At 40.6% G+C, this 12579-nt stretch overlaps 1 non-coding gene across 1 annotated transcript; it reads left to right on the top strand.

Annotated features, from left to right (window-relative positions):
• The first annotated feature begins 12152 nt into the window (after positions 1–12152).
• Positions 12153–12225, top strand: TRNAR-UCU. Its single transcript has one exon. It is a non-coding gene; the product is annotated as a tRNA-Arg (tRNA).
• Positions 12226–12579: the final 354 nt, after the last annotated feature.

Below are 12579 nucleotides of genomic sequence, written 5' to 3'. Positions count from 1 at the left end.
GTTTGCTCAGAGTTTGGCATCGCACAGCAGATGCCAAGTGACAGTGAGTGGCTTGGCAATACTGCAGTTACCTCCATTCAATGCCACTTAACCCTGCTGTGCTAATCAACACACAGGAACACATGCTGAATGTACTATAAAGAACAATGTCATTGCTTTATCATTGTTTATTTAAAAGTATTACATACAGCTGGATTCATACCCAGTATCATCTGGGCTCAAAAAGAAATGCATTTACACCTGCTTCCACAGAGTCAGCTAAGCAACAGGTATGTTTCATACACTCAGTGCTAACTCTCAGAATTTTAGCAATGTGGCTCGTGTTTCTGCACTGCTTAAATATGCGCAACCAGGGAAAACAATGGAAATGTCTATTCCGCGTGCGCAAACACTTTGCCAGCTGGCATGCAAACCCACTATTTGCTGCTGCGCTATGCAAAGTCAAATTTAGCATGTATTAGTACTGTTTCCTATCCATTTTACTCTTTATGCCATGAAACTACACATGGAAACATAAACTGAACAATATGGCACATATTTACAATGTAGCCATGTGTTCCCTCTCCCCATGCACTGCAACCCTGGTATCTTAACTACATTTTCACAAATCAATCAACTACTCCCCATAAATTAATATCAAATGTTGTGTGATATGCAATGCATGTTAATCTGGTAACATGCAGAACTGGAACTATTTTCATAGTTGAACATGTCTAAACAGCCATCAACTGACCCTGGGAACTATTGACCCATAAGCCTAACCAGCCTTATCTGCAAGGTTATGGAAAGATTCATTATGGACCTTATCCACAGGGACATAGGTGACCTTCAGCACTCTTGACCTGACCCATATTGGTTTTGCCAAGTGTAGATCTTGCTTATTAAACCTAATATATTTATTTGATAATGTCCCCAAAGTCCTGGATGAGGGAAAACAAGGCATACCATCTATCTTGATTTAGCCAAGACCTTTGACACAATCCCCCATTCAGATTTCATAGAGAAACTCTCCCATCTGGGGATTAACCCATACATTACTAGATTGGTAGCCAACTGGCTCACTGACAGAATGCACACTATCTGAGTTGGGGAGTCCACCTCCACCAGCAGACCTCTTACCAGTGGAGTACCACAAGGATCTGTGCTGGGCCCTCTACTGTTTGGAAACTATTTCTCTGACGTCCAGGTGAAGGTAGATGGCCTGTGGCTTACTAGGTTTGCAGATGACTGTCAAATGGGTGCAATCATATTTGAGTCCCTGAACAATGTTAACATAATTCAGAAAGGCCTGACACAGAAAAAATTAATGGTCACAGACTGAAACGTAACACACAGATGCCTCATTGTCCCCTTTGGCACAAAAAGTAGGCCTGCTAGTTATGTTATATATAACACCCTTCTAAGCTCAAACTCAGTAGTGCAAGACTTGGGAACACAGGTTGATAGCAATCTAAACTTCAATCAATGTGTCCATTGTGGTAAGACATACATTCTACATTGCTCACCTCATAACTAATGGCAATGCATCCAAGGCCATGGAGGTCATAGCTCCACTTTACTCAACCCTTATCAGACCACTAATTGAGTACAATGCTCCCTTCTCTATGTACCTCACCAGACATGTGCAGCAACTGGAAAGACCACAGAGGTTTCTGACCAAGAGATTCCAGGGCCTCCAAAACATGACATACACGGAAAGACTGAAAGCCCTGTCACTGTACTCAGTATCATACAGGATGCTGAGAGGCAACCTGGGCCTGACCTACAGAGCAGTCTCAGACCCTGCCCTAATGTAAATGCTGGACATCTGCAAATCAAATGGGACAGGAATAACTTGCTCCAGGGATCTCAACCTAGCTTGTGACATAAAGAGAACATGCTGGAGAGGCAGATATATCTCCCAACAATTGCCTCTCCTCTATGTTAGGCTCCTGCTGCATGTGAAGCACTGCTCTTCAATGATCCTCTTCAAGTGCAAATTTGACAACTAGATGGGTGATTATAAATTCACCATGGGGGTGGGACCTATGTCCCTCTTGGCAGGGGCAGTCGGCACTGATTGCAAAACTGCTCTGCTAACAATGAACATTTAACTATGCTCAATAAGGGTACTTGGGTTTTTACACATTTAGGCTTGTAAAGGCCCTAGGGCCATTAGCCTAATAACCTCCTAGAAACCTATGAAACTATGAACATATGCAGGCCTCCCATCATTTTCTCTCTTACATCCAGTGCTGATATCAAGCACTATAAGTTGTCCTGCAGCCTTGTAAAAATCAGACTTGTGCCATGGCACTTGCATAAATTACTGAGTTCTGTAGTCTGTGTACTTAGATATGTAGGGGTTCTGTTCTCACTGTAGTCAACTGTGTGTATGTCTGGCCAGAAGAGCAGAAGTGTGTATCTTACAGTTACCGCTCCAATTCAATGGATTGACAGTGTAGAACAGAGCATGTTTTGTACTTTTAAGAAGCATTTCCAGATATAGGCACATGCATATAAATAGTGAGCATGTGCAGGCAGCAGTGCCATTTTGAGAGAACAGCCAGAGTGTTAGTATGTATGAGTGTGGTAGTCAGTCTGGTTATAAGTTTAAGTTACTAAGCCTCAGTCCTGATGTGTTTGTGTGTAATAAAACCTGCTTGAAATGAACCCACAACTGTTTGTCTGTTTTATCCTGACAGGACAAGTGACATGGTGTCAGAACCAGAATTAAGAGTGCAACTTCTTCAAGCCATGAGGTACAGAGTTGAAGGTGAAGGTATATTGAGCGGGTTGAGTGATACAGTGCTCAAATGATTAGCAAGGGCCAGAAATGAACTTCAGGTAACCAAAACTTGCACAAATTATTTATTTTGCAAAGAAAATGAAACGGAACATTCATAGGGCACAAAGCATATTATTAATCAAATGAGTATCACAAAACCCATTATTAATCAAATGAAAGGCACAAAATGCATTATTAATTAAAATGTTCTAAACCATGATATTTGATAAAGCTATCAGAAATGCTTATATGGGGTTCAGAATTACCTCCAATTTGTATAATGAGCATGTTTAAAGTAAAATGAGCAAAAGAAAAGTATAGTGAGCATGATAAGAGGTTAAATGGGTATAACGAGTACAAGAAAAGGGCAAAATAAGCTTAAAAAAGCAAGGCAACTGAATGTTTTCTAGTAAATGACTGTGTTTGGGCATTAACTACTATTTTGCATTGACTGAAGCCATTCAAAGCATAACTAGAGTTGTTTGAAGTATCTCAGACTGTGGAAAGTGTTTGCAGAGTGTGTGCTTTATTATGGTGCAATTATTTCAAAGAGTTTGCTGTGTGCAAAGTACAGTTATTTTGCAAAGTGCAGTCAAAGTATAGCCACTTTGAGAAAAGATTCTTGTGCTGTGTACATTTATTCACAGACTGCTGCCATTTCAAAGTGTTTCTTACACTGTATAGAGTTATTTTGCAATGTACAGCCATTTTGGAAAGTTCTTGTGCTGTATAAGGTTTATCTGGAAAGTGCATTAATTTCAAAGTGTTTCTTACTCTGAGCTTCTTGCATCGTGTACAGTTTATTCATAGAGTACAGTCATTTTGAAGTATTTTTTACACTGATAAGAGGTGGTTTCACAAAGCAGAGTGATTTTAAAGTGTTCTTGTGCTACGGAGACTTATTTGGCAAAGTGCAGTTATTTCAAAGAGTCTGTTGTACTACTGGACATAATTACAAGTTCTGGCATAAAGTTCTGGCATATTTATGTGTGTGTATTTTCATACATAATTTCAAGCACCTTCACTACTGTGCATTGGAGTGTATTTGAGCAGGAATACAATATTTTCATACAAGCAGCTTTTTCTGACAAGGATGCAAGGACAAGGGCATTTATTTTGCTTAACTTAGTTGGGTCAGAGGCCATTGAAAAGGAGAATTCATTTATGTCTACACCAGCAGTATATGCGGGAGAAGGGGAAAACCGCCATATTGTTGTACCGGCTGAATCAAGAGAGGACCCTGAGTGCTTAAAATGTGAATTTAGAGAAATGTGCAACCCCTCAGTCAAATGTTACATTAAAGAGGCACCTATTTTATACAAGAGACCAAAAAACAGGTGAAACTTTTGCAGCTTATATCACTGACTTGAGAAATAAAGCCAAAATGTGCAGATATGGTGATTTGAAAGATGAGTTAATAAAGGACAGACTTGTGTGTGGTATTAATAATGCTGCAGTGAGGAAGATTTTGCTTCAGGACAGTGATTTAAGCTGTAGAGATTTGTCAAATCCACAAGCACACAGAAAGGCACACAAGTATACTTGCAAATGATAAGAGCATGGTTTCAGCAGCCTCTGGAGCAAATGTAGACAGCATGCACCACATGGCTAGCAGAAGCAGGCCTAAGCACATGGCAGCTGCAGCCCTTGGATGTTTTCCAGGGAGGACCCGTAAATTTCTAGCAAGTTCCAAGACTAGCTCAGCAAAACGGACATGCTCAGTGCAGTATAAGGGTGAGTCAGCAAAACCCAAGTTAAGTCATATTGTTAACTGTCATAATTGTGGTGCTAATCATGAGTCTAAAAGAGAGAAGTGCTTAGCATTTGGTCAGCAATGCCACAAGTGTAAAAAATGGAACCACTTTCAAAAGTTTTGTAAATCAAGCAAGCCTCATTCAATTATTAAGAAAGGTCACTCAAAAAAAGCAAGTTGATCATATAGAAAGCTGCAACCCTATTTCTATCTAGAGTTTGTATCAGTGGTTGGTAAAAAGGTTAATGCAGTAGATTTGTTGGCAAAGAACAAAGTATTTTGTACTGCCCTGATTAGTGGTAAACCCACGGAGCTCAAAGTAGACATTGGTTCAAAGTGTAATGTGATGTCAGCAGAAACATTTGCTAGAGTAAGAGCTGGTGAGCAACTTAATTTGGCCAATTGCGTGAAGCTTGTTGCTTATGGAGGTGAAGAGATTCATATCGAAGGCTCAGTAGTGCTTTCATGCTATTCAGCTGGGAATAGTTACAGCTTGCAATTTTATGTAGTCAGAAGACCTGTGCAGTGACTATTAGGTCTCAGAGACAGTTTAGGAATGAAACTGCTTTCTTTTACCAAAGAAGTCCATCATGTAAGCACATGTCCCAGTTCCAGCTTTATTGAAGCTATTTTCTCAGAGTATGTATGATGTTTTCAATGACAAGCTAGGGAAACTTACAGTTGTGTACTCTATGAAAGTCAACCCAGAGGTCAGTTCAATGGTCAGACCAGTGAGGAGAGTTCCAATAGCTATGCAGCACAAAGTCAAGGTCCAGTTAGACAAGATGGTGCAGCAAGGTGTGATTTGTCCAGTCACAGAACCAACTGTCTTCCATGGTAGCTGCTCATAAGAAAAGTTCTGATTAAATTAGAATATGCATTGACCAAAGAGACTTAAACAAGGCATTAAAAATACCTCATCATCCTATGGGTACAGTCGAGGAGGTTGCCACCCTCATGCCAAATGTTACTGTTTTTTCTGTCTTGGATGCAAAGAGTTAATTTTGGCAAGTAATGCTGGATCACAAATCTTCATTACTAACTTCATGCAACACACCATTTGGTAAATACAGATTCCTCAGAATGCCTTTTGGAATAAATTTTCCCAGTGAAGTCTTTCAGCATGCAATAGAGCAATTTCTTTGAGCTGTCTGTGTGCTATAATATTGGATGATTTACTGGTTGGAGGTAATGGTGAAGCAGAGCATGACAGAAATCGCAGGAAAGTTCTGGACAGAGTGCGTGAAGTGAACTTGAAGCTCAGTCTGTAGGTAATTTATTTACCAGTACAGGCTTATGACCAGACCCTTCCAAACAAGCAGCCATTCTTGAGATGCCAGCTCTGGACAATGTCCAAGCCCTACAGCGTTTTCCTGGTGTGGTTAACTATTTGGGCAAAGTTATTCCTGACTTTAATGAGTTATCAGCACCTTTAAGAGAGCTGACATGCAAAAATGTTGTTTGGTCATGGTTGGAACAACAACAGAGAGCATTTGATAACCTCAAACAGCAAATTGCCAACCCGCCTACATTGAGATACTATGATGTCCACAAACCAGTAGTTCCTTCCTGTGATGCTTCAAAGTTCAGTCTTGGTGCAGTTATTCTTCAAGAGGGCAGACCTATTGCCTATGCATGTACAACCCTTACCCAAACTGAAATAAAGTATGCTCAAATTGAGCAGGAATATTTGGCAATTGTGTTCGCATGTTCGGAGTTCCATGATTTTATTTATGGTCGAGCTATCCAAATTGAAATTGATCATCAATCTCTAGTCACTATTCTAAAGAAGCCTATGCATACAGGTCCAGCAAGACTACAAAGAATGATGCTCAGATTACAAAAATAGAACTTCAAAATGGTCTACACAAAAGGCAAACTTCTTTATTTGGCTGATACCTTATCCATATCGCCTATAAATGCCACAGAACAGCTTGATGCAGAGAATTTTGACTTTGATGTCATTGTAGTGCATAATTTTCCTACCACAAGACTTGAAGAGCTGAGAGATCCTGCAAAGACTGATCCAGTTTTGCAGAAGCTTAACCACTTCATCAATGTTGGATGACCGTCAAAGCAATCTTGTGCACCACCAGAAGTGCAACCTTATTTTCCATACAGAGATGAGATGCTGATAGAAGATGGTATAATTCTCAAAGGTCCTAAAGTTATTGTTCCTACTTCTTGCAACAGGAATACATTTAGATTTTGCATTGTGGTCACCCACTTTTTGAAGCTACCAAAAGAAGGGCGAGAGTACTAGTGTTTTGGCCTTCTTTGTCAAAAGACATTGATAAAATGCTTTCATATTGTTCAGTATGCAGTAGTACTAAACCGCATTTGCAAAAAGAGCCACTTCAGCTAAGCCAGATTCCTGAACCACCTTGGTCAACAGTAGCCACTGACATATTTGAGTGGAACAATCAGCATTACTTAGTGTTGGTAGGCTATTATTCTAACTGGTCTGAGATCGATTTGCTACCTAACCTAACATCCAGTGCTGTTATTACTAAGTTGAAACATCTTTTCTCAGTCCATGGTAGTCCACATAAGGTTATTTCTGACAACAGAACCCAGTTTATCTATCAGTTGTTTCAGAAATTTGCAAAAGAGTGGGACTTTATCCATGTTACTAGTAGTCTGGAATACCCAAAGTCAAACAAAACCTGCAGTACAGAGTGCGAAGCAATTACCGGAGAGGGCAAAGTGTGACAATACCGATATCTTCTTGAATTTACTTAATCTCAGAAATATACCCCATGACAATCTACTTGGCTCGTTTGCTCAGAGATTTCTATCTAGGCAAACCAGAACAACCTTGCCTATCAGATCTAGTTTGTTGGTGACTAATGCTTAAAACAACAGAGCAACCACAGCCCAACTCTTTAAAAAGCGTGCCTTTCAGAAGTCCAGCTATGATAAAATAAGCAGATTTCTTCATCCATTGAAAGAAGGAGAGACCGTGAGGATGCAAATGGCGAAAGGCTTTAATCGAATTGGTTAAGTGAGAGGCATATGTGCCGAGCTGAGATCCTATTTAGTGGAATCTGAGGGTATAGAATGCAGGAGAAACTGCAGGCATTTTCTTCTGGTGTCTGAATTGATATCACAGCATCATAACTGTGATACAGACTGTAGACTCAGAGCAACCCTGACAATGTTCATACTGAAGAACATGCCTCAGTACCTATTTCCATTCCTGATAATGTCCCAGATGTCCCCAAAGTTGAACATTCCTTGAAGACAGTCCCCATTGCTAGATCCAATTCTGATTTTTATGTTACATGATCAGGTCGTATTTCTAGACCTAGTATAAAATACACAGCAACCTGGACATGATTGTTTTATATGTGTTTAATTTTGTATGACTGCATGTCAAAGAATTAGTTCTGTATAATTGCATGTCAAAAGATAATTTCTGTATAATTGCATGTGGTGTATGATCTATTTCTCAAACAGGGAGGATGTAGAACAGAGAGTGTGTTGTACCTTTAAGAAGCATTTCCATGTAGGCTCGTGCATATAAATAGTATGCAAGTGCAGGCAGCAGTGCCATTTTGAAACAACAGCCAGACTGTTAACATGCATGGGTGTGGTAGTCAGTCTGTTTATAACTTTATTTAAGTTTAAGTTGCTAAGCCACAGTTCTGATGTGTATGTGTATAATAAAGCTACTTGAACCAAACCCACAACTGTTCATCTGTTTTATCCTGACCAGACGGGCAAAAGACAGTATCATGATACTTGCACATACTTACACATTCATGTCATGCAGGCCTCCCATCATCTTCTCTCCTGTATCCAATACTGATCTCATCCACTATAAGTTGCCCTGTAGCCTTGTAAAAGTCAGAATTGGTGCTTATGTAAACTACTGAGTTCTGCAGTCTGTGTTGTTAGGTAGGGGTTCTGTTTTCACTGCAGTCATCTGGTGCATGTGTGTGTGTGTGTGTGTGTGTGTGTGTGTGTGTGTGTGTGTGTGTGTGTGTGTGTGTGTGTGTGTGTGTGTGCGCGCACTTGCTTGACATTACACAGAGCCTTTTTACACCAGTATGTGGGACACTGTTATTGCCGTGTTCTCCTCATCAGACAGTGTTGATGCCATCAGCAATAGAGTGTTGTCTGAGATACTGCAAGTCAGACTTGAGCTGTAATACTTGCATTAAATACAGAGTTCTGTAGTCTGTGTACTTAGTTAGGGATTCTATTCTCACTGCAGTCAAGTGTGTGTGTGTGTGTGTGTGTGTGTGTGTGTGTGTGTGTGTGTATGTATGTGTGTGCACATGCACACTTGCTTGACATTACAGAGAGCCTTTTACATTAGCATGTGGGACACTGCTATTACCATATTCTCCTCACCAGACATTGCTGATGTCATCAGGTATATTTGATTTGTGAATGTGCACTATTCCCACCAGGGCAGGGTCAGAGGCTTGCCTGGAGGCCAGGCAGAAGTCAATTCATTCTATATGATACAGATTACAGTAACATGGCTTTCAGTCTTTCCACATTCATCATGGCATGGCTTGTAGGCCCTATGTTTTCTCGGTGAGAAACTCCTATGGTGTCTGCAGCTGATACGTGTCTGGTGAGGTACATGCAAAATAAAGCATTATACTGTATTAGTGTTCTGATGAGGTTCAAGTACAGTGCTGTAATATAATCCTCAGAAATCAATACAATGGTGCGACTTATGATGTGCACAACATAGACCTTCAATACTGGTGTGGGCACTTGGTGGTCAAAGTTCAGATTGCTATGTATGTGTATTCCCAGTGCTTGTATCACTGGGTTTCAGCATAGTGGGACTGTTGTCAATATTGTAATTAGCAGGAAATTCCACTTTGCAGAAGGATAAAATAAAGACACATTTTTAAATTTACTTGTAGACCATGTTGCTTTGTCACCAATCATTTGTCTGTGTTAGCCCCTTTTGTAGTATGTTATCATCATAGGTGGACTCAATGATTGCACCCAGTATGCCAGAATCAGCAAATGACATAAGCCAAAGGCAGTATACTTTATCCTCAACTGTTGAGAAATAGATTCCAAACAGTAAAGGCCCAAGCATAGATCCTGTAGAAGGGTGTACATCAGCATGCATCTATCTGAGTTGTGCGGGGACAGCATCCAATGTACGCATGTATAGACACATCCTGACTCTTCTCATTTGTGAGGTAGACCAACATGTCATCATGGGCCTTTTCTAAATGGACACTAGTAATATCCCAGCTGTATGCAACAAATCTGTGTGAATTGTTAATGCTATATCATGTCTGTTAGATCTGTTAGATGTTCTGAAAGAGGTCATCGAGGGCATGCATGATGACAACACTATCATCCTTTTGAACCTGACAAGCTCAAGGCATTTTACACCAATCCACACTGAGGTATTCACTCAATACTGTCAGATGTGACTATAAACACCTATATCACCAACTGTATCACACATGTGGCATCTAAATATGTTGAAATGTGTGAAGTGATCTATATCTCGGGTTAAGTGATCAAGTCTGCACATCAGGGCTATTTGCTAGACCCTTTCCTGTCCATTATGTAAGTGACAGACATCACAGGTGACAGACACATCCTGTGTCCAAACAGCTGTCTGAAAGACTACAGATTGTGTGCAATCATTGACTCCAACTGTGATATTAGTATAATACAGACAGTTTCAACACATACCAAAGATTGCTGCCACAGTCATGAAAAAAACCTGCAATGACACAAAAACATGGGGGGGGGGATTTGTTACATCAGGAAAACAAGCACACAGCCCAAGTATAATGTAGACATCACAGCTTATAATCAAACCAATAGGTATGTGACTGGTGTCCTGGAGTAGATGATAAGTGGAACATCCACCAGCATGTGGTCAGAGTGCTGACTACTTCCTTGTATGTAACACAGCTACTGAGTATGTTATACCAGATGCATGTGTGCTACCTGTTCTGGTGATACACACAGTACATACATAGCTGTTTGACAGCATTAATGGCATGGGTAACATTCATGACAGTGTGGATTGTGCCATATATATCTGTCATGCACACCAGTCAACTATCCTGTATTGATCATAATGTCACATATAAGTATAGCAGTGTCCCTCCTAATGCCTTCAGCAGATGCTACAGTGCCTGATCAGTGTGCGTGATTACCCTCATAGAGTGAGGACATGTCACAATAGTTGTTCAAGTTTGCTTGTGCAGAATCATTTCTGATCATTGTAAATCACTTATTTTATGTCAGAGACAAGGGATTAATTTTGGGATTATTCTGATACTGTCCATGACTGTGCTTGCTTCTTTTAATGTTGTCCATGAGCCTTTACCTGTGTTCCAATTGCTGGAAACCTCTGCTGAGATTACACTCGTATTCAGGCAAATCGGTTTGCACAGCTTCACAGTATGCACCCTACCCCAGTTGTATATCACATCCCTGATAGATGTCCTCTGCATTGTTTATCTCACACAGACATCCTCCTTATTGTTATGTCACCTTGTGTGATAGTCACATAATACACATTTTCACTGTGCAGTCCCAACTGTACCATATTGATATGTGATTGGTGCTGCTGCTACAAATGTCTTCCATTGACATGCCCTCATCTGCTGTACATTGGGTTGTTTCACCTGTCATCTTTCCCTGTGTTCATTTCTACAGTTCATCTGTGTGTCCCTGTTCAATACACAAACTTCTCCTGAGAGTGTGTTTTACATGGCAGTCTATGTATCCTTACATAACTTTGGTACAGAATGCCAGGAATGGGATTTCACAATACTCTGCACTGTATACACTGTCCTGTACTGTGTTTGGACCATATACATAACTTTCATGCTTGACAACTGTCCAGATTTTCACAGGATGTCCAGATTTTTGACTTATATATCTCTTGGGGTGCTCCTTATAAAGCCTGTAGTTTTCTGCCATATCACTGGGATGATCTCAGAACTGATGTCACGCAAATTACATAGATTTGAGTTTCAGACTTCAAATCCTTCAGAAAATATATCTTCACACAAACCCCTTGTTATTCTAGCACATGTCTGAGTTTAAAAGAGCAAACATGTAGAATTAGTCCCTATTTCTGGGTGATTGTCCCCCCATTATGTTGTGCTTTGTCAAGATTGTTTTGCACTACGAGACTGAGAGCTATGAAAAACATTATGTGTTAAGCCCTGATGATCATTGTGACATTCCTTGCAAACCCACTAACCGACTGTGCTCTGAATTAAATAGGTTTGCTATCCATGGTGCGTTACATGCTCTCCTGGTTGCCAGCCACAAAACCACACTTAAACTCTGTGAGCAACATGAATATGCAATTAGCGCTGCTGCTCACAGCTCATCACCTCACATACATGTAAACTCAGCATAGGCTTCATGTAAAGCCTACACAGAGTTTACCGAATCCCAGCGGTACAGTATTTTACTGCTTTGAGAAATGGTTTATACTGTGCCAGCATATCTCTGTATATCAACTGTAAATATCTCTGGTTCTTATGATGCTGATCTCCTGGAAGTTAACTGTGTCTGTTGAATGTCTTAGTTTTTGTGTTGCTAGTTTGACCTGGGTCGTATCTGAGAAGGATCTTCAGACCAAATCACTTACCTGGTTAACATTACTGTCACGCCCCAGTGGCCTAATGGATAAGGCACTGGCCTTCTAAGCCAGGGATTGTGGGTTCGAGTACCATCTGGGGTGATATAATCTTGATGCAAGTGAAGCTTGAGTCTTGTTAGCGCAGTGGTTAAGAAGCTGGTTTTGTGGACTGGAGGTCATGAGTTTGAATCCCAGTAGCTCTTGCTTGAGAAGGATGTGCTTTGGCTGTCGTAACACCCACAATCAGATGAGTTTCTTCCCATTCATGTCAAGGAGAGCACCTCGGTGGTCCTCTTCAACCTCTTCAAGAGAAATCTTGACGAGTTGATGGGTAACAGAAAGTTCACTCCAGGGATCATTTCCCTACTGGATAGGGGCACTGTGAACTAACATCAAGTGGCACAGTGCCTGGGCAATTTGTTTGGGCTCGGCTTGTAAAGGCTCCAGGGCCATTAG

The sequence above is a fragment of the Protopterus annectens genome, chromosome 5.part1 (genome assembly GCF_019279795.1).
Source record: "Protopterus annectens isolate FY-2018-M chromosome 5.part1, PAN1.0, whole genome shotgun sequence".
In the NCBI taxonomy this organism is placed as follows: Eukaryota; Metazoa; Chordata; order Ceratodontiformes; family Protopteridae; genus Protopterus; species Protopterus annectens.
Note: the sequence above shows the minus strand (reverse complement) of the source record. Positions and strands in the feature narration are given on the sequence as shown.